Source organism: Notamacropus eugenii, chromosome 6, assembly GCF_028372415.1.
Source record: "Notamacropus eugenii isolate mMacEug1 chromosome 6, mMacEug1.pri_v2, whole genome shotgun sequence".
Classification (NCBI taxonomy): domain Eukaryota; kingdom Metazoa; phylum Chordata; class Mammalia; order Diprotodontia; family Macropodidae; genus Notamacropus; species Notamacropus eugenii.
Window position 1 is genome coordinate 162,896,318 of NC_092877.1, and position 22,697 is coordinate 162,919,014.

The 22,697-nt window shown below is 38.2% G+C and overlaps 1 pseudogene; it reads right to left on the reverse strand.

Annotated features, from left to right (window-relative positions):
* Positions 1–13,275: 13,275 nt before the first annotated feature.
* LOC140510787 (ribonuclease H1 pseudogene) lies at positions 13,276–14,128 on the reverse strand (annotated as a pseudogene).
* Between the last annotated feature and the right edge of the window lie 8,569 nt (positions 14,129–22,697).

The window sequence follows — 22,697 nt, forward strand, 5'->3', positions numbered from 1 at the left end:
CCCTCACCTGTGGCTCCAAGAAGCTGCAGCATGTGCAGTGGCCATACTACAGTAAATCGTTCTGGCAGATGGACCAAACCAGGTTGAGGGCAACTAAGAGGTCTCAAAGCCATTGGTGAGTTGGGGAGGTGTCTAGCCCAAGCATATGAAGACTTCTGGTGGAATGAGCAGATGAGAACAATTTGTTCCAATGGCCATGAAGGCAGATGAAGCAGGTGATGTGGAGTGCTTAGAGCTTGGTTAGAAACCAACTGCATCCTGAGCTATCACCATCCATCTTGACTGTGTCCCATCACTGGATTATGATGACTCCAGAAGACAGAGTGAGGCTAATGACTTAATGCAAATCTACCTCACTTAAATCCAATTTATGAACAAATCAAAAGACATCACCCATGCCATTTCACTATTATGCCTCAAAGTCCTGTGCGAACAAGCAAGTGATGAAGCAGTAGATGTGGGGGACTGTAGTCACAACCCTACACACTGGTGGCCCAGGTCATAGGATCATTTCTCACTGGAAGTAGCAGTGGGAATTGGCATCACCCTAGGTGTCTGAGCAGTCTTTTAAGGATTGAACTGCTCACTTCATGGTGTGAGGAGGGGGGCTAGAAAAGGTGCCCTAAACATTGTCTGCTCACCCAACCCAGGCCTAATTATCACGTCAGGCAGAGAATCCCACTCTGTGGTCAAAACACACAAAAAAAGTACAAAATGTACAAAAAATCTGAAAAGAAAATTCCACTCATCATCAGCCCATGAAATGTGTGCACACTAATAGACAACACAAAATCCATTAGACGTGAAAGACGAATTGCTCTTGTTTCAAGAGAACTCAACAGGTATTGCATCCAAATAGCAGCCATGATTGAAACAATGTAGGCAAATGAAGGCCAGCTTATTGAAGTTGGAGCTGCATATACATTTTTCTGGAGTGGATGAGGTGAAAGGAAACACCATGAAGCTGGTGTGGGTTTTTCAATCAAAACTAATCTAATCAGCAAGCTGGTATACATGCCAAAAGGACTGAATGACAGGCTCAAAACAATATGCTTGCCACTTGCAAGAAAATGCCATGCTACCATCATCATTGCCTACACTAATACTATGACAAACCCTGATGAAGTCAAAGTAAAATTTTATGACTACCTAGAGACCCTTATCAATAATGTGCCAAAAGTGGACAAGCTTATAATTCTGGATGACTTTAATGCTAGAGTAAACTTAGACTAGCAGACTTGGCATGGAAACCTAGGGAAGAATGGGGTTGGAAGCAGCAACAGCAATGGTCATTTACTGCTGAGATCATCACATGACCTCAACACCAACACTGTTTTCTGTTTACCTAAATGTAATAAAACTTCATAGATGCACCCTTACAGCAAAATTACATAATAGACTGTTATTGCAAGGAGAAGAGGCAGACAGGATGTGAGAGTGACAAAGGCAATGTGTTGTGCAGAGTGCTGGACTGATTATAGACTTTTATTAACAGGTAACCTGTTAATAAAATTCAACCTCTCCTACTTATCCCTTACAGCGCCTTCACCGGGCTAATTGGAATTCCTTGCAAATACCTTTCCAGGTTGCCCTTCCTGTAGCATTACTTCCCAGTTTTCACAGGGTTCAGAGCTTTTAGCCCATTCCCTAGAAAGGGAAGAATATGGTAACCTATTCCAAACTGGGATATTAGTTTCTTCCTCTAAATACTTTCTGCTTTCAAATAGAGATTTTATACCCTGCAATCCTTTTCATCACACCAAATGTGTCACCAAGGCAATAGTCACAGCACTGGTGGTGACTATGAATATGACAGCATAGTTCTCAATTGCAAAGTATAAAAGATTCTCCATATAGAAGGCAGAAGAAAAATATTTATTTAGACACCAGAAAGCCAAATTCCAGAACCAGAAAAACTAAATGTTATGGTGACCAAGAAGTTAATAAACATGACCGTTGTAGAGGGCAAAACCATTTACAAGCTTCCCCAGCTCTACTAGGACCTTCTTACAAGCAAACACTCATGAGCCTGAGCCTTTCCATGCAAGACTGCCTGCATCCTCTCTCCTCTGCCCCAACTGTGCTCACTCATTTCCTCCTGGTTCTGCTCCACCTTCTGTTCTGCCTGTTCAGTAAGCTCTTCCTACCACATGTGACTTAGGCTTCCAGGTGATTCAAGCAGATCACATGGGTCTGTTAATGAATGAGAAAGGTAGTTCCATTTAAATTGTTGTTACAAGTGCAAACAAGAAAAATCACTAAAGATCCATTAAAGTGTTTATCAAGAAAAGATGAAGCAATCAAATCAATTGTCTCATATTTCTATGCCATTATTTCTCAAAATGGATTGAGGGGTAACAGAAAAACCATGAAGCCTCCATCCAGGCTCAAAAATGATTTAAAGAACTAAAAATTTAAGGGACACAAAGAAATAAAAGGAAGAAAAAAAGCCATACTCTTCTCTTAATATATTACTTTTGTTTTGGCAGGTTAGAATGGAGAGAATAACAGAGTGAGATATCATTTATGAAAGGAGAAAGAAAGGGAGAGATAGCAGAGGAATTAAAAATGAAAGAATTAGTTAATTGATTAAAAATAATTTATTAAGAATGGACTTCTGCACAGCCTCAATGTGATCACAGAATGGATAACAACTTTCCTCAGTTTATCAACAAGGGTTTAAAGATAAAAAAAGTAAAAGAGATTAAGAGGATAAGAGTAGAAGAAGGGAAAGAGGGTTGAAACCAGGTCTTGCCATAAAAGACTATGTTATACTCCCCTACCCCCACTCAATATATTCCATGTTTTCCAACACTTCCAGGATCGAATATAAAATCTTGTTTTGGTCATTCAAAACCCTTCATAACTTAGCCTCACCCTCATTTTTCTAGTTTTCTTACACATCATACACATCACTCTTTAGCACATACTCTTTGATACAGTGACACTGGTGTCCTTGATGTTTCATGAAGATGCACCTCTTGTTTCTGGACATGTTCTTTGGCTGTCCCTCATGTCTGGAATGGTCTTCTCCCTTCCTCTCTTCCATGATTTCCATCAAGTCCCATCTAACATACTTCCTACCTTATGAAAGAAGCCTTTCCAAGTTTTCTTTAATCAGTGCATTCCCTCTGAGACCACTCCCAGTTTTTCCTGTACATATGATGTTTGTACATAATTGTTTATATGTCTTCTTCTCCATTAACTCCTTGAGATCCCCCTAATCTTAATGGGTAGCACATTGCCTGGCACATAATAGGTGCTTCATAAATGTGAGTCAATTGATATAAGAACACATATCTTGACCTAGAAGAGGCCTCAGATGCCACCTAGTCATACCCTCTTACTTTATAGATGAGGAAACTGAGACCCAAGGATAATAACTTGTCCAAGTTCACAGAGATAGTAAGTAACTGAGTCAGTATTTCAATTTACGTCTTCTGTCTTTAAAATTAGTCTTCTTTCCATTAAATCACACAGACATGTAGATATAGGTGTTTATAGATATGCATAGATAGATATATAGATGATAGATAAACATACATACCCATATATTATTATATACTTCTTCTAAAGTCTTATTCTAATTCTTCATCCATGGTGTGCAAATGAACATGAGTTCTTGTAGGTTTTGCAAATAAGAACTGGGAGGTCCTAGGAAGGTTGATAATATTTAATTAAAGACATGGCAAGTTGACAACAGACTATAATCTGTCCTCTGAGGAGAAGTCTAAGCTCAGGGAGGTTTATCACTAGTTTGGCTTCAGGTTATGAACTATTTGACTACAGCAGTTCTTGAAAATCATCTTCTCAATTATAAACAGGTCCTTATCTACGTCAGTGGAGTGTCTATCCACAACAGTGGAATCATAGATCCCTGAAATATTGAAATGGAAGAATGAATAAATACGTTTAGACAAAGATAGAGAGAGAGAATATAGATAGGAAAATTAACTTTAGTATAATTACTATCAAATACAATATTGCCTCCACTCCCTCTAAAGAATCCCAGTATTGTCAGAATTTTAACAATGTCCTTGCATTCTATAGGTACTTACTCTCAGTTAGGTTTGACTGGACCCCACCCAGGAGCACCACATTCTCTTTGTATTCCATAGCTAGTCACAGCTACTAAAATTGGTTCTAAATGTCACTGTGTCCTCATTAAGGTTTGGGGCAAATGAGATTGATGAATAGTAAAACAGAAACCAGAATGAAGTGGATTTTCTTGCTCAGATTGGCAAGGGAGACTGATGCCTCATGGGCAGGCCTCACTCTTCATGGCATCCCCCTACCTTTCTCCATTCCTTTCAAATGCATAAAAACCTTTTTGTACATTTTTTGTGGATATTCATGTACTCAGATATATGGGTAACTTAGGCTCATGACCCCCTTTAATTTGGCTAAAGATGTCTTTTTCCTCCACTTATGAGTTTGATTTATGTCGGGACTAATGACAGACAGATAGATAGATAGATAGATAGATAGATAGATAGATAGATAGATAGATAGATAGATAGAAAAATAAGATGCCTGTTATACTTGAAATGATATATTGATTCCCCTGAACAAAACTTTTGTACTATGTTTTGGGTAATCAATCTATGTATAAGCTTTTCTATGATCAAAATTGTACTTAATGAAAAGTCATCCATTATTATATGAGCACTTATTCATAGTTAAATAGATTGAAGAAGCAAAAGAATTAATTAGCATTAACACCAGCTGTTATATATTTTTTAACACTGACATTGTCTTAAAATGAGTTTTTGAGTAGGAGAAATATTATTTGTTAAATAGTGTGTATCAAATTGAAAAAGGGGCTAAGGTTTTAATACCCATGTTATCACTAGTAGTGAAGGACGTATTAAAAGCTTTCATCTTTAGATCTATCATCTTCTGCCATTTGATTCAATAGCAGCTGCCACCTCTAATGATTTTGAGGATCTATTTCCAATATCCTTTTATAAATGTGAATGTAAATAGATATTTGGTCCATATACATACAGATTATAAATTTAATAAATTGAATACTATAGGCACTCAACTAAGGTCCTGCTCTCATATCTCATGGTAAATGGCCTTAACTATACCAGGACTAGATAATTCTTGGTAGGTCCCACCATGCTGGAAAAGCTCAGAGTATAGAGTCAGTTGGAGGCTTTATGTGTGCTGAGTGAAAAACGGCATGGCTAAATTTAGAGGCTCACCTACCATAAAGTTAACCAAGTGAGAAGGTGATCATTTATTTTGGTCTCAGGAACTCATCTACTAGAGAGTTAAGGGACTGTGCTCTGGGCTGGTGGATGGAATAACTGCACTGATAAAGTCAGGAATCTTTCAGGCATATAAAAATACTATGATGAGATAAGTAATATTCAACTAAAACAAATTGCAATATATCTTGTTAAATGAAATACAGGCATCCAAAAGGAAAAGTAACTTAGAACTAAGTGAATTCCTGTTTTCTTATATTTTACTTAAACTTCAGAAGCCCAGTGCATCTATCTCCCCAAACCAAAACCTCATAATATTCTCATTATTAGTTATTAGGTAAAAGGGAGAGTGAAAAATGACTTTTTAATTTTTGCAGTTTTCCTATGTCAAGTCATCATCCCATTTCACATAACATGACTTTATTTTGAAGTAAACCTAGACATTAGCATTATTCAACATATATTGAACATAGATTAAGAATGACATGCAGTAAATATATCAGTGATTAATTAAGACAGTGTCTGTCTTTCCCTAAGGGTACTTAAAATGCTACACTTGAATCTTTTGACAAAGACATTCACATCAAAAAGGTAGCTAAGGACTTTTGCCAAAATAAGGTACTCCCTCTCCCCCCTTTTCATATTAACTAGTACAGTTTATACAGATTCTCAGTTTGCAGAAATGGGCTTTTCCATCCAACATGCTGAAGGACATTCCTTATGTGCTCTTAGTATTGTATCTGGCCTCAGATAACCCCAGTTATGGATTTAATACTATATCCACTCTACCATAAAACTACCTAGTCTGTGACTGAGGTGGATACAATTATAATTATTTTGAGGATATGGGAGGAAGTGGTCAGTGACGACTAGCACCTCTCATATGAGTCCTTGTCGAATCCTTTTTAGGATTGCTCATCTGCTTTTGGTGTGTACCTTCACCTAACTCTCCTGTGGCTCCAAGAAGCTATAGTATGCACCATAACCCCAGTAAAACTTTTTTGGCAGACAGGCTAAACCAGACTGACGGTAAGAGATATGCTCAAACGTGTTAGTAAGTTAGGGAGATGTCTACTCCAAGCATGTAAAGATGTCCCCCAGTGCAATAGGCAGATGAGAACAATTTGTTCCTATGGCCGTGAAGGTAGCTAAAGTAAGCACTGTGGAATGCTCAGAGCTTGGTGAGATGTTAAAGGCATCAAGGTCATGCACCACTTCTTGGACCATCACCATTCATCTTAAATTTTGTCTTTCCACTGGACTTTGATGATTCCGGAAGAGTGAGTGAACCAGATGACTTTGTGCAACTCTGCCTCACTTAAGTCCAATTCATATACAAGTCAAGACATTGCCCTATGATGTCATAAGTCCTCTTCAAAAACAAAGCACAATTTCTGGGGAGGCAAAAAAATAATTGGAAATTGAGGGGATGCCTAGCAATTGAAGAATGGTTGAATAAGTTCTAGTAAATGAATGTAATGGGATACTATTTTGCAGTAAGAAATGATAAGCAGACAGATTTCAGGGAAAAAAAGTGGAAAGACTCATATGAACTGATGCAAAGTGAAATGAGCAGAACCAGAAAAACATTGCACACAGTATCAGCAACGTTGTGTGATGATCAACCATAAATGAATTAACTCTTCTCAGCAATACAATTACCCAAGACAACCACAAAGGAACCAGGGTGAAAAATGCTTTATACATCCAGATAAAGAACTGAATTCTAAATGCAGGTCAAAACATATTATTTTCATTTACTTTTTTTCATGTTTTTTTCCTTTTAGGATGTTTCTTCTTTCACAATTGTGATTAATATGGAAATATATTTTACATGATTTCACATTTTTGCCCATATCAAATTGCTTACTATTTTTGGAAGGGGAAGAGAGAGGGACAAAAATTTGGAACTCAAAATTTTGTAAAAATGAATGTTAAAACTACCTTTACATTTAATTTAAAACATAAATCAAAAGACGAACAGAAATAACATTGTGTAGATATCAAAGGATCACACAAGCTATTAAACTAATCTACTTCACTTTTAAAGACCACAAGAGAACTTTTCACAGTAGGATTTGCTAGGCTTCATTTTGAGCCTCAGATCTAATATTAGTTTGTGGGTCTTTGGGAAAATCACTTAATCTCCCTGTGTCTGTTTCCTCAGATGTAAAATGGTACTATGAAGGAACTAATTCATGTAGCAATAATTTTATTATAGTGGAGATTACATAATATATACCCAATATTATCTGTTTATTGATTATTTCAAGGATAAGAAAGTTAATAGCCTAGGTCTTTATATTTCATTAATGTAATTGGTATTTGCTTTTTACATGTCAAATACTCTGATTTTCTCTCATGCTTAATATTTAAATTAATTGCTTTTTATTTATGTTTTTAAACTATGAGTCAATATTTCAGAAACTTGAATGAACATTTATTTAAGCACATACTGTGTGTAACAAATAGGTCTAAGAGCCATGAGACAAAGAGGTAAATAAAGTATGATGCCTATAATCAAGGAATTTAAAATTTAGTAGAGAATTATTATACATATACATTACAAAATAAGTTGAGAATTAAAAGATGTTTAGAATTCCAGTGAGAAACAGATTTCTCTAAGCTCATAGATACAGGGAGAGGCTACAGAAGAGGTACAGTTTGAACTGGTCATTAAAACATCAATAGGATTTTAACAACAGAAGATGAGGCAGGAGTAGGACATCCCCAGTATAAAACTTTATATGAAGAAAGATGGAGAGGTGTGAAAATAGAAAAAAAAAATGTTTTGTAGTTGACAAAAAGTGCAGTTTGGGGGCAAAAGTCATTCCCAAGCTTCCTGCCTCCTGCTGGGACCTTTCCACAAACAAACACTAAAGAGCCTAGCTCTGTCTGCCTGCCTGTGTCCTTCCCAGCTCTGAGTAGCCTGACCAACTTCCTCCCAGCTTTGTTCCACCCTTCCCTTCCACCCATTCAGCAAACTCCTCTCAGGACATGTAACTTAGGCTTCCATGTGACTTAAGTAGGTCATATGGGCCTATTAATGAATAGGAAAGGTTTTCCCATTTACATTATCATTACAGTGGAGCCTAGAGTTTGAGAGGGAAGTAGAGTGAGATAATGCTGAAAGGTGCCATAGAACCAAGAGAATAATGAGGTTTGTCTACAAAGAAGTTTTTATTTGGGAGGCAGGGAAAGTTTTGAGTCATAGAATATCATGTAATGAAGACCAAAAGATGTTTTATCTTAATCCTTGCTAGACTATCACTCAAGTATAATGGTTTGCTTATTCTTTATTTACTTCACATTATTATAAAGCTTTATCTAAATAGGGTAAACAGAATAGCTCATTTTCTAGAAAACCTCTAGATAGAGCTATTTTATTTTTAACTTAATGACTCTCCTGAGTCCTTTTGAAAACTCAAATCCCTTAAGTGAATTTACATTACAGGCTAAGATCTAGAAATTTGCCCACTCACTTACCAAAGGCAACCAGGCTGATACCTCTATGCAATTAACACACTTGAAAGAACTTAATTTCTGTACTTGCAGCTTTTTAAATCAGAATCTTAGATTTGGAAAGGGTTTCAGAAATAACAGAGCACACTATACCTGAGTAGAAGTATCTCCCAAATCCTGCAACACCAAAAGTGATTGTTCCAGTTTGATTTGGAGATCTCCAGTGATGAGACCTTTGACACCTGGAATACTCTGGACACTCAGATGGTTTTCCTTTTACTGAGATCTTCTTCAAATTCTGTCCATTGTCCCCTGTTTTGCCTTCTCAGGACAAAGCAGAACAAATCTGATAATCTCTCTTCTACGAGATAGCTTTTAAAGAGAATCTTCTTTTCCCTGATTTTTGAATGACATGGTCTTCAGTCGCTTCATCATGTTTATGAGATTACTTTCTTTTTCTTCCTTTCCTCAAAATAATGAATTACTCAAACATAATCTCTTCCTTTTTTCTAGGAATACTGTTCTATCACATTTGACCAAAAGCAAGTTCAGTTCATTGGAATGTTGGATATATTCTGACAATAGACTACAGTCTCTCCTTAATACCTCTAGGATCAAATATCAACTTCTTATGCTGGATATTTCAAGTTCTTCACAACATGACTTTATGCTTCCTCTCCAACCTTATCACATATTATTTCTCTTCATGGACTCTACGGTTTCTTTCATAGCTATGTCTTCTCTGACTAGCATTTTCCAACTGCTTCACTAATGACAGCTGTCACATCTCCTTTATTCTGCCTTGTATGATTTCTGCTTAGACATTATATTAATGGCTTTCAACTGAACCAATCATGCCAAGAACCTGAGACCACCAATGATAACGACTCTGGTTAATCTCTACTCCCACCTTCTCTGAATTGTGGTTCCATGTCTGATACAATGGAGTACTCAGAGTCTGAGGTGGTTAGATAAACAATTACTTTCCTAAAGACTTCTCCTACAGTTCTCAGTTAAAAGTTGTCTTCAGGCTGATTTTAGAAACAGAATAAAATAAAACTTGCCTGAATGTAAAAGAACTACCAGCTAGGGGATGAGTAACAGTTGCCAAGGAAGTCCTCTGGGAACACAAGAGGCATTCCATTAAAGTCACAAAATTGTTTTTAGATCTTCCTTTTTGTTTGTTTCTAGATCATTCCACCTTAATTGACAATTTCCTGGATCTGTTTTACTAAATCTTTGCATTATAGCAACTGTGGTTATTTGGGAAACGTGAGGATTAATGCAAGCTTCCCAAATTCCACTAGTGTCCTGATCCACAATACTCCTCAACATTTTAAACCTTTTCAAAACTGACCAGTCCTTCAGCTCTGAAAAGTTCTGATGATTAGCTCTATAGTCCAGACTTACATAGAGTTTCCCTACTAATTGTAACATTCTTTGCAAAATATTCATGAACCTTATGCTTAATGTAGTGCTCTAGAATATTTCTGATGATTGGTGCTGGTTACTCTCATTTCAGAATGCAATTTTTGTCATTTTTTAAAAAGAATTAGGCTTGCAATTGTCCATTTCTAATATTTTGATACCCATCCTTTTTTCATGGTGTTCAGTCATTCTAACACATTTGTCATAACTTCAAGTACTTTAGTAGCTGTATTCGGTAATGTTGTAGAATTGGTGAAAGGGGGCTGGAGGTGTAGTTATGACATCTAAGTTCAAATTCCAGGTCTAACACTTGCTTACTATATGACCAGGGGAAAGTCAGTTCTCTGGAATTCATTTTTCCCTTCTATAAAAGGAAGTAGAGGGTGAGGGTAATGATACTTATGATGCCACTATGGAGAAGTTATGTGGCACTTTTTGCCTCAATCTCCTCATTTGTAAAATGAGTAAAATAAAAGCACCTACCTCCCAGGATCGTTGTGAGGATTCAATGAGATAATAATTTGAAAACACTTAGCACTGTGCCCAGCAGATAGCAAATGCTATATAAATGTTGGCTATTATTATTACCCAGTTTCAAGGAATATTCTGGGAAAGCATTTGAATTTGGTATTGTGGGTATTATTGTCTCTTTTATAAATGAGAAATTTGTGTCATAGAGTCTTAAGTGAACTGCTCATGGTCACACAGATAACAAGCATCAAAGGCAGAATTCAAATCCAGGCCATTTCTGGCTCGAAGAACAGCATCCTTTCCAAAGAAAACTGGCAGCTCTAAAGCTTGCATTTTTATCGCATTCTGCACTATGGCTTATGACAGTGGTGATTTGATTCATTGAGAACTGCCATCTTCAATTTGAAGGAATCCATTTTCCTCAGGATTCTTGATTGGGCATGAAAGACTAATGTGAAGACGTAAGATATCAATGTCTGTCACAGAGTGTGCTAGTGACTTCTAATTATCTTGCTAAATTCAATACCCACACAAGTGAGGCTTTTGGTGTTTTGGTGTCATCTTGGAATGAATATAAAACTAAGCTATGTATTAAATCCTGTCTCAACTTTAATTCAATTCAATTCAATCCATTCCAACAAGAATTAAGTGCTCACTATGTGCCAGTCACAACACTAAACTGCTGGTCCAAAAATAAAATAAAATACAGGATCTGCCCTCAAGGAGCTTATAGCTTAGTTGTGAATACCAGACACTTCTTCTTGTAGTTGTTCAGTCATTTCAGTAATGCTCAACTCTTTGTGACTCCATATGTGATTTCCTTAGCAAAGATACTACACTGGTTTACCATTTCCTTCTCCAGTTTATTTTATAGGTGAGAAACTGAGTCAAAGAGGATTCAGTGGCTTTCCCAAGGTCACACAGCTAAAAACGTGACTGAGATCCGATTAGAACTTAGATCTTTTTGACTCTAGACTTGGCACTAATTAAATGCAAAATTAATATTTTGGGGAAGGGACACACTAACCACTAGAGAAATTACAAAAAGCCTCTTAGAGTTGTCAATTGAGCCAATGTGAAGGGTTCTATGAGAGACGAGGAGGGTGAACATCAGCCACATAGTGGACAGTCTATGCAAAGGCACATAGGCCAGAGATGAAATGCCCTGTGCAAGGAACAGCAAATAAGCAATTTGGCTAGAATATAGAATTAAATGAGGGAGAAGCAATGTGAGATTAGTTTGAAAGTGGAGAAGGAAGATTGACTTTAGATAACAATTCAAGATTTTTCTTAATTTTATCCTAGAAGTAAGACTGAGATGTTAGAGCTTTTTGAGCAGAGGAGTAATATGGTCAGATGTATGCTTTAGGAATGTTAGGGAGGCAGCTGTGTGAAGGATGAATTAGAGAAGGAAGAGACTGGAGGTGAGGAGTCTAACTGAGTGGCTTTTGCAATAGTTCAGGCATAATGTGACAAATACAACATTGTCATGTGTATGTAGATAATTTTATTTCTATAAAGATAGATAGATAAGACTTGGGAACTGATAGAATAGGTAAGTTCAAAGAAAGGGAAAAGTCAAGAAGGAGTCTGGGGTTACAAACCTGAGGGAGTAGGAGAAGTGCATAGCCCTTAAAAAAAATAGAGACGTTAGAAGGATGACTGGGATTAAACGGAAAAATAGTGAACTCTATTTTGGATATGTTATATAAAGTGCCTCATGAGACATCCAAATAGAAAGCACTGGGAGAAAGGTGAGGGAAGAGAATAAATTATTGTAGCACCTGCTATATCCAGGGCAACTGGGTGGTGCAACAGATAGAATAGTAGGCCTGGAGTCAGGAAGACCTGAGTTCAAATCTGGCTTCAGACACTCACTAGCTGTGTGACCCAAGGCAAGTCACTATAATCCTATTTGCCTCGGTTTCCTCATCTGTATATTTACCAATAAAATCTCAGATGAGGTCACAAAGAGTTAGACATGACTGAAAAACCACTGAACAAGAACAACAGCAATAATTGAGCATGTGCAAGGCTTTGAGTTAAGCACCCTACAACTATTATTTCATTTGATCCCCGCAACACCTCTGCAAGGTAGGTGCTGTTATTTGTCCCTGTTTCACAGAAACTGAGGCAAACTGACTTTAAATGACTTGCCAGGGTCACACAGCTGGTGACTGTTGGAGGCCACTTTTGAACTCAGGTCTTCCTGATGTTAGGCTCTGAACTCTACATGCTGAGCCATCTAGTTGTATTGGATGATGGAGAAGGTTGGACTTCAGGAAAGAGATGAGGGCTAGAAACATAGATTTGGGATGCATACACAAAGAGATGATGATGACCATTGAAACCATGGGAGATGATAAAATCATCTAACGAAATAATTTAGAGATAAGAGGGTCCAGGACAAAGATAAACAAATTAAGGTGTTAACAAGGCTTTTTTTTTTGCAACTTTTTCTATTTTATGCTGAAAACCCAAACAATTCCCAAAGATAAACAAATATGTTGGTCAGGGTAAAGTGAAGAGTAGTTTAATATACTGAATCAAACTTTAACAGAAAACTATACAATATTGCTGATTAAACAAGAATGTCCCCAAGTCCATCCACAATAGTTCATGTCTTGTAGGCAAATTTTCACACAAATTATGACTATAGAGCACTTAATTTGCTCTTTAATTAGATTATAAAATTATACTATGTTGATTCTTGATATTTTTTAGCTCCTTCTCTTGCTAATCTATCAGATTTTTCAGTGCCTGCAAGCCCTGAATAATCAGGAACATGCATCCATTTAATGTCTATGCCTTGAATATGTGTATCAAGCTTAACAAAGTCTTCCTTGTTGAAGACATCTTTTCCTGTGCTTGTTTTCATGTCATTTTTCTTCCAGTTTTTAGCCCAACTTGTTATACCATTTATAGTAAACATATTATCTGTGAACACAACCAGCTTACTGATGTTTTGATTCTTGGCTTGTTTGATTGCTTTACGGACAGCATGTATTTCTGCCCTTTGGTTCGTCTGTTGCCTAGAAAGTCTATCACCCACATTTAGGGGATAGCCTGGCCCCCAGTAGACGCCAATGCCTGCTCCAGCTTTCTTCCTCCCATTACTAGAGCAAGAGTCATCTGTGTAAACCAAAGCTACATCTCCCATGTAAGAAGATGTTTCTTTGCTAAGTGAGGGTATTGAGTCTGTGTTTTGTTTTGGAAGCTTTGCTCAAGTCTCTTCCCCTTCATCTGATGGCTCATGGGGTCTCTTGTTCGGCTTCATTTTGGGGTCTTGTGTGTCATTTTAATTTTTCTTCTCTGATGAACAATCAGGGATTGTTTCAGGCAAAGGAACAAGCCTCATCCTCAGTAGAAGCTTGGACCTGGAAGCAGGAAATTGGTTCATTTGTGCTTGACATTCACCCTAGGTGGAGAACATGCTGGTCTTGCAGCCCTTCCTCATAGCGGAGAACACACAAGGCATTCAGGCACCACGGGTCTCAGAGGCTGAAGGCACACATGACAACAATGGGGACAGAGGCCTAGAGCCTGAGCATGGCCCATTTTGGGGCATGGTGACCATGGGGAGGACTCTCCCCACACCCAGGGCAGGAAAAGGACACGGAGCAAAACTTCAGCCCAGGAGGTGCTGTGATATTCTCAACAATTTTTAACAGTTAACAATTAAAGGTGGTATTGATCCATCAATAATCAATTTTCATGAATGTACTTTGTATTGATTACTGTGCTAGATACCCAGAAAATGTAAAGCCCTACTTCCAGTGGAGCTGGCTGTCTTGGAGGGAATTAAGACTGCATAATATGTAATTCCAGTGTCATCTACTATATGAAAACTGCAGTCCAGAGTCACAAAGCAAACTATAAGTTGTGAAGGGGAATGGGAAAAGATAGGTTGTTGCTAATAAGGGCAGAGCAAGATAAGTTTCATGGAGGAGGCCTCAATACTAATGAGATTAAGCAATGCTTCTGAGATGAAGCATAAACACACACATATGATCCTGTCTATTGGCAGTATATATGTGTATGTGTGCATAAAATATTAGATATGTATATATTCTACGCATATTATTTGCCTATTTTGTATCCCATTACATTATAAGCTAAAAAGCAAGGATTATTTTTGCCTTTCTTTTCTATTTTTTATTTATTTTTAGTTTTCAACTTGCATTTTCATAAAATTTTAAGTTCCAAATTTTCTCCCCATCTCTCCCCTCCTGCCACTCCAAAACATGTGCATTCTAATCACCCTTTCACCCAATTTGCCATCCCTTCTATCAGACCCCCTCCTTCCTTTATCCCCATCTTCTCTCTTTTCTTGTAGGGCAAGATAGATTTCTATACCCTATTACCTGTGTTTCTTATTTTTCAGTTGTATGAAAAATAATTCTCAATGTTCATTCCTAAAATTTGAGTTCCAACTTCTCTCCCTTCCTCTGTCTCCACCCATCCCCACTGAGAAGGCAAGCAATTCAATACAGGCTATGTATTATGTGTATTTTTGCAAAACACTTCCATAATAGTCATGTGTGTAACACTAACTATTTTTCTCTCCATCCTATCCTGCCCCCCATTTATTCTATTCTTTCTTTTGACCTTGTCCCTCCCCAAAACTGTTTACTTCCAATTACTCCTTCCTCCTATTTACCTTCCCTTCTATAATTCCCCCCACCCCACTTATCCTCTTCTCCCCTACTTTGCTGTAGTATAATATAGATTTTCATAACTGAGTGAGCATGATATTCCATACTTATGTCAAATGTGATGAGAGTAAGCTTCTCTTTTTCCCTCTCACCTTCTCCATTGAAAAAGCTTTAGCTTGCCTGTTTTATAAAGATAATTTGCCCTATTCCATTTCTCTCTTTTTCCTCCCAATATGTTCCTCTCTCACCCTTTAATTCTTTTTAGATATCATCCCTTCTTATTCAACTCACCCTGTGGTCTATGTGTGTATATATATATATATGTGTGTGTCTATATGTGTGTGTGTGTGTGCGTGTATAATCCTTCCAACAACCCAAATACTGAGAAAAGTTTCAAGACTTGCAAATGTTATCTTTCCATGTAGGAATGAAAACAGTTCCGATTTAGAAAGTTCCTTACGATTTCTCTTTCCTTTTTACCTTTTCATGCTTCTCTTGATCCTTGTGTTTGAAAGTCAAATTTTCTATTCAACTCTAGCCTTCTCATCAAGAACGCTTGAAAGCTCTATTTCAATGAATTACCATTTTCCCCTGAAGTATTATACTCAGTTTTGCTGGGTGATACTTGGTTTTAACCCTAGTTCATTTGACTTCTGGAATATCATATTCCAAGCCCTTAAATCCCTTCATGTAGAAGCTACTTGATCTTGTGTTATCCTGATTGTATTTCCACAATACTCAATTTTTTTCTTTCTAGCTGCTTGAGATATTTTCTCCTTATCCTAAAACTCTGGAATTTGGCTTCAATATTTCAATATCTCTTTTTGGATCTCTTTCAGGAGGTGATCTATTTTGCCCTCTGGTTCTGGAATATCAGGGCAGTTTTCCTTGATAATTTCATAAAACGTGATGTTTAGGCTCTTTTTTTGATCTTGGCTTTCAGGTTATCCCATAATGTTTAAATTGTCTCTCCTGGATCAATTTTCCAGGTTAGTTGTTTTTCCAATGAGATATTTCACATTATATTCTTGTTTTCCTTCTTTTGGTTTTGTATTGTAACTTCTTGGTTTCTCATAAAGTCATTAGCTTCCACCTGCTCTATTCTAATTTTTAAGAACTATTATCTTCAATGAGCTTTTGAACCTCCTTTTCCATTTGGCTAATTCTGCTTTGTAAAGCATTCTTCTCCTCATTGGCTTTTTGCACCTCTTTTGCCAATTGAGTTAGCCTTTTAAGGGTGTTTTTTTCTTCAGCATTTTTTGAGTCTCCTTTAGCAAGCTGTTGACTCCCTTTCATATTTCCTTGCATCACTCTCATTTTTCTTTCCAATTTTTCCTCCACCTCTCTTACTTGATTTTCAAAATCCTTTTTGAGCTCTTTCATGGCTTGAGACCATAGCACATTGATTTTGGAGGTTTTGGATGCAGAAGTCATGACTTTTAGATCTTCCCCTGTTGGTATGCATTGTTCTTCCTCATCTGAGAGAATGGAATTGTTCACTAAGAAAGTAGCCTTCCATAGTCTTATTTTTTTCCTTTTTTGGGCATTTTCCCAGTCAGTTACTCGACATTTAAGTCCTTTGTCAAGAGGAGAGTATACTCTGGGGACTTGTAAGTTCTCAGTTCCTCCAAGGTGGCACAATCAAGGGAGAGGAGTTTATCCCTCTCCTGGCCTGTGCTCTGTTCTGGGAGCAGTCACAAGCACTGTTTTCTGCCCAGGCTCTTCCAGCAGGGTTCCTTCTCCAGATCACCCCCAGCTCCACTGCTAGCACTCTTCTGCAACCCAGGAGAGCCCCTCAGGGCTGAAATCCAGATCAGCCAGTCAATTCCTCCAGGGTCTTTAAGTGGAGAGCTCCAAAAATGGATGCTGCAACTGCTGCTGCTGGCAGGTCTAGACCATGTTCCCTTCTCACCCAGGTGAAAGAGCTTTCTCACTGACCCTTGAAGTTGTCTTTGAGGTTTGTAGTTTGAGGTATCTGGGTACTGCAGCTGCTCCTAGGGATTCTGGCCCCTGAGGCCCACTCCATTCCTGTCCCTACTGTGCCACATAGCCAAAGATCAGCTGTGCTCTGGTCCTAGCTCAGTGCTAGACCTTTCCTGTGAGCCTTCCACACTGCCTTGGACAGAAAATCTCTTTCACTCTGTTTTGTGTGTGTGTGTGTGTGTGTGTGTGTGTGTGTGTGTGTGTGTGTGTGTGTGTGTGGCTTCTGCTGCTTTAGAATTTGTTTCAAGTCTTTTCTTACAGGTATTTTATTGGCAATGGTGGATGCAACTTCTAAAGGTCCTTCTTTCAACTCTGCCATCTTAGCTCCACCATTACCTTTCTTTTGATGCCCAGAACTTAGATCAGTACTTTGGACTTTGTACATGCTTAATACATGATTCTTGACTGGACTTAATAGTTAACTTTTCACAAGGAGTGTCAGTGTGGCATAGCTGATTGAGAGTTAGCCTCAAAACTAGGAAGATGTGAGTGAAAGTTTTGCTTTTCACTCATACTGGTTGTTTGATCTTGGGAAACCCCTTCCTTCTGATTATCTGGCCAATATTCTAAAGACTAAAAGATGCAGAGAAGAAACTGACCTGAATTGGTAAAAGGAATTTACTCACCTAGAAAATCACAGGTCAAGTCCCTTTGTCTATGTTTTCAAAAGAGGAAGAGTGAACATATTTTAGACAGATAGTGCAGTGTGATCAAAGACATTGGAATGACAAAGAGCAAGATCTTTTCTTGAAAGAGTATCAGTGTGGTTGTAGAGTGTATAGAAAAGAAAAACATGAGATACTGAAATAATGAGGTCCTTAGAATTATCATTTAAGTAAGGTTGAGGGAGATCTCTTGGATGTGATTAATAGTTTTTCCTTTGTACCAACTGGATTGACCAGTCTTTTATTAGTAAAGAAGACCCAGTTGTTGGAGGTGGGATCTATCAGAGTTCACCGAGTTTTCTGTGTTGTCAAAGGACTGTCTTCTCCTGAGGATTAAGGGATAAGCATCCAGGAGGAAGCATGACTCAAACCAGCACCAGGTTTCTAGATTGCTGAAGGACCAGTTTCTGCTAGAAAGTTGATGATGGTAAGATCATATAGTTAAATCTAGAAGAGATCTTAGGGATCATAAGGCAATCTTACAGAAGAGGAAACTGAGGTTCCTAGAGGTGAAGTCATTTGTCCAGAGTCATACAGATAATGGATATCTAAGTCAAAATTAGAACACAGGACTTCCTTACTCCAAGTCAAGGGCCTTGTCATGTTATCTATCTCATGTGACTATAGTAGGAAGGAAGCACATCTCAAGACCATGAGGCCTCTAAGTTGTTGAAAGGAGAACTGTTCCTTATGCTACCCCTTGAGAGTGAGGACAGGCAAAAGGAAAAAGATCACTCCTGGATGATAATTTTGGGCCATCTCAATTTCTCACCCTAGGTCAAGATTCAAAATCACTCCCTAATTCCTAGGTCCCTGACAACACCTACAAATGCCTTGAATGCATCCAGGAGCATTTCTTTTTGTTGTTGTTGCTGTTTTTAAGCTTCTCTTTACAGACCATGAGGTTGGCTCCCATTTCCAGTGAGCTTTGAGATTCTAAAAAAAAGATAATAACCATAACATCATCTCTCATTTTTGCCCTGAGACTTAATTAGAATAGTAGTCACATGGTATCAGATGACTGAAGACAAAAATTGTCTTTACTTATTACCAGTGATCTTTTCTATTGTATCTAATCTGTTTTAAATAGATTGTTTCTATTTGGTCAGAGGATCTTGTGACTGCTAATAAGTGTTCTGTTTGTAATGCTGTTTCTAAGGAGGTACTTCATTTGACATATCCAAGACTTTCAAGTCCTGTTGCATCTAGTATTGCATAATGATTTCTTAAAGACTCAAACTGTATCTCCACCTTCCATTTGTCTTGTACTTGCCAACTATGATATAATTTAGGTTATCAAATAGCCCTGTGATTATATGTATTTTGGTTCTCTTGGCAGGACTTGGTTAATTGAAAGTGAAGACTGAGTGCTGGGACTTAATCACCTAGATATAATGTGTTGTATTTTCACTTTGATTCAATCTACAGGATTTATAGAGAAGTGTTCAAATATGAATGTAAGAGTTTGAAATTTTGGTTCTTGGAAACAAGATGGCGGAGTGATCAGTAATTGCTGTCTCCCTCCCCTTATTGACCTTGATGAGCTCAGAGAATATCTCCCTGAGAAAACTCTGGAACAGTAGGAGCAGCAGAAAGGGTAAACAGAGTCTCAGTCTGTGAGGCTAGAAAGATTGCTAAGGAGAGTTCCTCTTGCTGTGACTGAAGGAAACCATTGCAGGATCAGGGCTGTCCCAGACAGCCCCACCCCAAAAAAGTGGGAGAAGATTTTGAGCCCCAGGGAGGTGAAGCCAGCAACTGCCAACACCAGGGCCCCAGACATGCCTCAGCACCCCAGGGGAATGGGGAAGACTCTAGACCAGAGAACTGAGCTTACCCACGCTCTAGTTCAGCAGAAGAGACCTGCAGCATCCATTTCTGGCATACTTAGTATTTCATTGCAATGTAAGGACTTAAAAAATTCTCTTAAGGCAAAATGTCTTCCACATCCAGAGAAAGAACTATGGAATTTGATTGCAGAATGTAGCAGATCATTTTCTTTTGTATTACATTTTGGTTTGTTTTATGATTTCTCCCATTCATTTTAATTCTTCTGTGCAACATGACTAAGATGAAAATGTATTTAATAGAAATGTAGCTGTAGAAACTTTATAAAATTGTATGCCATCCCAGAGAGAGGGGGGGAAACTTGGCAAAAGGAGTGGGAGGGAGGGGAAAAAACCTACCGTATATGGAAGTGATTGTAGAATACTGAAAACAAATAAAATAATAAAAAAGGGTTTACAATTTCATAATGATTACATATTCATTTGAGAGCAGGATCCTCTTGATTTTTATATTGCCTCAAATGAGGCCTCAAATTGCCTTCCACATGGCAATTTGGTGGTACAAAGACTGGAGGACTGGACCTAGAGTCACAGTGATCTAAGTTCAAATTCCACCTCAGATATTTACCAGTTGCATGACACTAGGCAAGTTACCTGAGCACTATTTACTTCAGTTTCCTTTTCTGTAAAATGAAGATGATAATAGCATCTGCTTCCAAATTTGGTGTGAGGATAAAATGGGATAATGTTTATAATACTGTCATTGCTATTCAGTTATTTCAGTCATATCTGACTCTGTGATGCTATTTGGGGTTTTCCTGGAAAAGATGCTAGAGTGGTTTCTATTCCCTTCTGTATCAGTAAGCACCCCAACATACACAGGGGGCTTGCTATCACAGGTTCTTAGATCTGCATTCATCAAAGGAAAGTAACTTTCAAGGGGTTAATGATTGCTTTAATCAAGCACATATATCATTCCTTTAACCAAGCGCATGTATCATTCACCTAGTTCAGGGGTGTCAGTATCCTGAACTTCAAAGAAAATACAGAGAAATTAAAGACCAACAGACAGGGCTTCCTCTGCCTGACTATACGTCAACAAACTGTCTAACCATAGTTACCAGAGAGGGAAACACCAGCATCTGAGTTCTCAAGGCAGGGAGCCTCCTTGTCTGCTGAATCATTCTTTGCTTCTGCTGGTTGGTTCAGCACACAGTTTTCTAGTGGAGTTCCAGGGTTCTTCTCCACATTCTTGCTACTCTGGTCTGATTTGCAAATATGATTCCTGGCTTTGTCCACCCTCACCTCCTGGGGCTCCACAGAATTGCAACTACCACAACTGGGAGACAACAATTATTGCATCCCCCATATTTTCCTTTTAATTTATACAGATTCCATTCTCATTGCCATATTGTAAGAAATCTGCACTCTGAATTTCAAAGAAAATACAGAGAAATCAAGAAGTCAACAGACATAACTTCTTCTGCCTTACTATAATTAGCACATATATCAGAAATTAGCAGACAGCTCTAACTTTCTGACCATCGTTACTGGAGAGGGAAGCACCAACATCTGGGTCCTCAAAGCTGGGGGCTCTTTTAGTGGCTTCCCAGAGTCCTCATCTGGCCAAACAAACACTTCCAGTCAGTAAGCCCCAAAATAAAATCTGTAACTCAAAGTCTTTATACACTTTTAGGAGCCAAAGGACATCACATCCCTTGAGAACCAGTGCCACATTAACAAAAGGTGTGGACCTTTCTACAAATCTTCCCAGGTCTGACAATGGGTGGAAAAGATCCTCCTTAATCCCATTCAAATAGAGGCATTATACTTCTTGATTATGGTTGGTTGGTTGTTGTTCTTCCTTTTTGAAGAGGACCAAAATGACATCAACATGATATAGTGAAATTTCACTGTGTAGAATTGTGACTGATCAGACCAATAAGAGCTCTGAATGTTCTACCACAGGTTGGGTACAGATGATCCATGTGACTATTTGGGGTGGACATTTGAAATTTGTGCATCCAAAGTTTACTTTGTACTGTCTCAATACTGCTTTTCTCACAAAGCACAGCACCCTTTCTGATGTGGACACACCATACTGAGTAGTCCTGTGCCAGTGTCTCTCATGTTGCACAGTCAAATCCAAAGTTCTTGAGAGAGGCCTTGAGAGTGTCCTTGTATCGTTCCTTATGACCATCATGTGATCACCTGCCCCATATGAGTTCTCCATAAAATAGTCTTTTTGGCAAGAGAGCATTTTCCATTCGAACAACATGGCCAGCCCATCAGAGGTGTGCTCTCTGAAGCATTTTTTGAATGCTTGGCAATTCAGCTCAAGCAAGGACTTCAGTGTCTTGTACCTTTCCCTGCCAGGTGATCCTCAGAATCCCCATAAGACAGTTCAAAGGGAAGCAATACAGTTTCCTGGCATGGTAATGGTACAATGTCCATGTTTCACAGGTATACAACAATGAGGTCAGCACAATAACTCTGTAGACCTTCAGTTTGGTAGTCAATCTAATACATCTCTTCCAAACTTTTCTTCAGAGCCTCCCAAACACTAAGCTAACTCTGACAATTTGTGCATCAATCTCATCTTCAATGTGTACTTCCCTGGAAAATATACTGCCAAGGTAAGTGAACTTATCCACGGCATTCAAAACTTCTCCATTTGTGCTAATCTATGGTTCTACATATTGGTGGTGTGATGGTAGTTGATGAAGCACCTGTGTTTTCTTGGTGTCAATTATTAGGCCAAAATTAGCACAAGCAGCAGAGAATTGATCCATACTTTGTTGCATCTCAGCTTCAGAGGCTGCATTGAGGGCACAATCATCGGCAAACAGAAAATTATATACCAACACTCCCTCTACTTTTGGTCTTGACTTGCAGCCTTTTCAAATTGAAGAACTTACCATCAGTATGGTAGGTGACCTTGATGCCATGCTCATCCTCATTGACAGCATTTGACAATGTGACTGAAAACATCATGCTAAAAAACATGGGAGAAAGCACACAGCCCTGTTTTAC